Source organism: Cavia porcellus, unplaced genomic scaffold (genome assembly GCF_034190915.1).
Source record: "Cavia porcellus strain 051 isolate PalLab524CR breed Dunkin Hartley unplaced genomic scaffold, mCavPor4.1 scaffold_17, whole genome shotgun sequence".
In the NCBI taxonomy this organism is placed as follows: Eukaryota; Metazoa; Chordata; class Mammalia; order Rodentia; family Caviidae; genus Cavia; species Cavia porcellus.
The window spans coordinates 67,657,106-67,662,676 of NW_026947500.1; positions in this window are offsets into that span (position 1 = coordinate 67,657,106).

A 5,571-nucleotide genomic window follows, 5' to 3' on the forward strand; every position below is an offset into this window, starting at 1 on the left:
TTAGAACTGTCTTTGCTATTTTGGTCTGTTCTGGTTCCAGATGGTATGTTGATGCTATTTTTGTTAGAGCTGCTTTGAATCTGTATAAGACTTTTGGGAGAATGGCCATTTTCTTCTTTTTATTTTTTGTTTTTATTTTATTTTATTTGCCTTTTGCTTTTTTATTGGTAGCAGGGATCAAACTCATGACCCCATGCTTGCAAGACAGGTGTTTATGCTGCAGAGCTAAGTCCCCAGTGAATAGCCCTAGTGAATGGCCATTTTCACAATATTTATTCTTCCTGTACATGAGTAAGGGATGTCTTTCCATTTTCTGAGGTCATCTTTAATTTCTTTTTTCAGTGTATTATAATTCCCCCTGTACAGATCTTTCACTTCTTTCATGAGAGTAATTCCTAATTATTTCATTTTTTTGGTTGCTAGTGTGAAGGGTGTGGCTTCTCTTATTTCTCTCTCTGTGATTTTGTTGTTAGTGTATAGGAATGCTATTGATTTTTGAGTTATTGATTTTGTATCCAGCTACATTACTGAATTTATTTATTATATTTAAGAGCCTTTCAATGGAGTTTAGGGGGTCTTCTATGTAGAGTATCATGTCATCTGCAAACAATGATAATTTAACTTCTTCTTTTCCTATCTTTACCCCTTTAATTTCTCTCTCTTGACTAATTCTCTGGCTAGTATTTACAGTATTATATTAAATAGGAGTGATGATAGAGACATCCTTGTTATGTGCCTGATTTTAAAGTAAAGGACTTCAGTTTTTGGCCATTTAGTATGATACTGGCTGTTGGTTTGTCATAGATGGACTTTACTGAGGAAAAGACCATCTATTATAATTTTCTGTAAAGTTCTTATCATGAATGAATGTTGGGCCTTATCAAAAGCTTTTTCTGCATCTATAGAACTGATCATGTGATTCTTACTTTTGGCTTTATTGATATGGTGGATTACATTTATTGATTTATGTATGTTGAACCATCCCTGCATGCCGGGGATGAATCCCAGTTGGTCATGGAGTATAATATTCTTGATTATTTGCTGCATCCTATTTGCCAATATTTTATTGAAGATTTTTGCATCCGTGTTCATTAGGGAGACTGGTATATAGTTCTCTTTTTTAGTTGAGTCTTTCTCAGGTTTTGGTTCTGGAGTAAAATTTGCGTCTAGGAATGACTTAGGAAGGATTGCTTCCCTTTCAATTTCAGTGAATAAATTGAGTAGTATTGGCATTAGGTCTTCTTTGTATTTCTTGTCGAATTCTGCAAGGAATCCATCTGGGCCTGGCCTATTCTTTGTAGGTAAGGACTTAATTACATTTTCAATTTCATTAACAGAAATTGGGTTATTCACCAGTTTTACATCCTCTTGCCTTAGCTTTGGTACTTCATATGTTTCTAGGAATCTGTCTATTTCTCCTTTTTTATCAAACCTATGAGAGTAGAGGTTTTTGAAATAGGTGTTGATGATCTTCTGTATTTCCAAAGGGTCTATAGTGATTTCACTTTTTCATTTCTTATTGCATGAATTTGAGCTTTTTCTTCCCTTTTCAAAATAAGGATGGGTAGGGGCTCATCAATTTTATTTATTCTTTCAAAGACCCAACTCTTCAATTCATTGATTGTTTGGATTGTTTTCTTAGTCTGTATTGCTTTGATTTCTGCTCTGATTTTTAAAATTTCCTCCTTCTTTTGGCTTTATGCTTGACTTGCTCTATTTTTTCTAGATGTTTGAGGTGTAACATCAGGTAATTTATTTGTAATCATTGTTTTCCTGATGTGGGAATTCAGTGCAATAAATTTTCCTCTGAGGACAGCTTTCATTGTATCTCACAGATTCTGGTAAGTTGTAGTTGTATTTTCATTTTCTTATAGGTGTTGTTTAGCTTTTTTCTTTAATTTCCCCTGTGACCCACTGATTACTCAAGAGTGTGTTATTCAGTTTCCATGTGTTTGTCTGATTTTTGCAGTATCTTTTATCATGAATTTCTAATTTCAAAATGCTATGATCTGATAACATGCAAGGAATAATTTCAACTCTTTTGCATTTATTTAAATATATTCTGTGAGCTAATATATGGTCTGTTTTAGAGAATAACCCATGTACTGCTGAGAAGAATGTGTATTCTGATGTTGTTGGATGCAACACTCTGTATATGTCTATCAAGTCCATTTGTTCACATGTGTGATTCAGTTCTGTTATTTCTTTGCTCATTTTTTGTCTGGTTGATCTGTCCATTGGTGTCAATGGTGTGTTACGGTCTCCTGCTACATTTGTGTTACTGATAATTTTATTTTTCATTTGTGTTAATACTTATTTTATATAACTGGGTGGAATTCGGTGTATATATACTTAATATAGTTTTCTCTTCCTCTTGAATTTTACCCCTAATGAGTATGTAAAGACCTTATTTATCTCTTCTGATCATTATTGGTATAAAGTTCAGATTATCTGCAAACAGAATGGCTACTTCTGCTTTTTTGGGGTTCCTGTGGCATGAAGTATTGTTTTCCATCCTTTGCCTTTCAGTCTGTGAATATTCTGTTGGTTTAGATGGGTTTCTTGTAGACAGCATATGGTTGGAATTTCTTTCTTAATCCATTCTGCCAGTCTGATTCTTTTAATTTGTTCAGTGAAACCATTTACATTAATGGTTACAACTGTTTTATGTTGGTTTATTGTTGACATGTTATTTTTCTCCTGTTGCAGCTATATATTTCTGTTCTGTTTTTAATTGTCTGCTTTCTTAGTGATTTTTTTCCTAAGTGTATCTAAACTGTCTTTCAATATTTTTTGCAGTGTTGTTTGGTGATCATGAAGTTCTTGAGCTGTTCTTTGTCATGGAAGTATCTTATTTCTCCATCCATTTTGAAGGACAGGTTTTCAGGGTACATCAGTCTAGGTTGGAAATAGTTTTCCTTTAGGATCTGGAACACCTCACTCCATTCTCTCATTGAATTTAATGTTGTTCTGAGAAGTCTGCTGTGATGCTGATAGGTTTTCCTTTATAAGTGATCTGTCTTTTCTCTCTGACAGCTTTTAATATTCTATTCTTTTTTAAAATGTTATTTAAAAGGAAAAAGAGAAAAACACAAAACAAAACAAAGTGGTGTAAGGGTACAACTAATACAGAACTACAAAAAAAACCAGTAAGAAATCACCAGTTAATAGATTATATATTATCATCTTAGAATAGTTGCTCAAATCACAGTATCAAAACACACAAAGTGGACATTCAAACAGTGAGACTGCAAACAGTTGTGTTCAAAGATCCAACAAAAAACATTAATATGGTCAGCTATTTAATGCCCCTAAACACACTTGCTGTTGTATCCTTTAGAGCTCTTTTTTTTCCCTCTCTTTTTTACAACAAAATTTACACAATTTGGGTTTTATTACTCCTTAGTTCTTATTACTTTTTTTTCAAATATGGCAAAACATGCTGTCAGTCAAAACCAAGAATAGACATAGCACATGATGTGAAACAGAGTACAAGGTTATCAACAATGGTTATCAACAATGTCTCTTGTTTCCTTAAAAAGAATTGTCTATTTCATTAGATATTATAAAGTTGAACAAAACAGTAGAGAACAAGACCAATAAAACTTAAGCATTGTAAACATTACAGGACTTCCAAAGGAGACAATAGTCAAACCAGAATGGGCATCTTAGTGAATCTTATTGCCTTCAAAGTAGTTGCCTATACCCTCAAACTTGATACTATCATACAGCATGGAACAGAGTCTAATCAGTCAAAACAAGATCGTGGGAGTATTACAGGACTTCAAAACAAGTTAATAGGAAATCAAAAAGAGTTACTATTATATATCCTGCTATTTTTTAAATTTTTCCCCTTAATTAAAACAAACACAAGAAATAACTAAATAATTTTTTTAAAGAATAAGGGAGAGATTGAGATAAAACAGGACATAACAATATAACAATACAGGTCAAAGCATGACAGTTTCACCAACCTAGTGTTTCACCACCAAATAACCTGACTTAATAGTAGTTACCATAGTGTCTGTCTTTTTCCTTGAAATATTTGAATAAAACTTCATATACTATAGCTTCAAATATTTCCATATCAAGAAGCCCAGAATAAAGCCTTTCCAATTAATAAGTGAAAATTTTATAAGGCTTCAAGGCCACATAAGGGGAATCATGATTACCACATATTTTTATATATTTGAATCATTACTTACATTAGGGAAACTATTCGGTATTCACACATGCGAGATTGATTTATTTCACTTATGAGTAGGGTCTCAAGCTGCGCCCATTTATTGATAAATATCTCAATGTGATCCTTCTTTATAGCTGAATAATACTCCACTGTATAGAAATACCACCACTTTTTTATCCATTCCTCAGTTGATGGACACTTGGGTTGTTTCCAAGATCTGGCGATTACAAATTGTGCTGCTATAAACATAGGTGCACATATACCACTGTAGTATGATGCTTTCAGTTCTTCTGGGAATATGCCTAGAAGTGGAATAGCTGGAATAAATGGGACTTCCAATCCCAGCTTTTTGAGAAATCTCCAGACTGACCTCCACAAAGGCTGCATCAGTCTACACTCCCACCAACAGTGTAGGAGAGTTCCTTTTTCCCCACAGCCTCTCCAGCACTTGTTGTTGTGGGTTTTCTTGATCCTGGCCATTCTTTCAGGAGTGAGATGGTATCTCAGTGTGGTTTTAATTTGCAGTTCTCTAATGACCAATGATGATGAGCATTTTTTCATGTATTTATTTGCCATTTGCATTTCTTCATCTGAGAAGAAGTGTATTCATCTCAGATGCCCATTTTTGGATTTTATCTTTGAATTTTGGGAGTCTGAGTTTTTTTAATTCTTTATATGTTTTAGACAAGAGGCCCTTGTCTGAGAGAATGTTCACTAAAATCTTTTCCCAGTTTGTGGGTTTTCTTTTCACTATGCTGGAGATTTCTTTTGACATGCAGAAACTTTTTAATAAGAAGTGGTCCCAGTTATTGATTCTGGGAAGTATTTCCTGTGCGGTTTGAGTCCTGTTCATGAATTCTTTACCTACTCCTATGTCTTCAAGGTTTCTATCCAATTTGTATTCCAACAGATTTAGTGTTTCTGTTTTAATATTCAGATTTTGACCCATTTAGATTTTAATTTAGTACATGGTGATAGACATGGGTCTAGCTTTAGTTTTCGGTAAATGGAGAGCCAGATTTTCCAGCACCATTTATTAAAGAGACTGTCGTTCTTCCAGTGAACCTGCTTGGCTCCTTTATCAAACATAAGGTGGTTGAGTGTTTTTGTAGTTGTGGTTGTATCTTCTAATCTATTCCATTGATCTTTGGCTCTGCTTTGATTCCAATACCATGTTGATTTTACTACTGTTGCTTTGTAGTATAACTTCAAGTCAGGTATTGTGATGCCTCCTCTTTGTCTTTGCTGCTTAGGATTGCCTTTGCTATTCTAGGTCTCTTCTGGTTCCAGATGAAATTTAGGAGTGATTTCTCTAGATCTATAAGGTATGTTGATGGTATTTCTATTGGGATTGCATTGAATCTGTATAACAGTTTTGGGAGAAT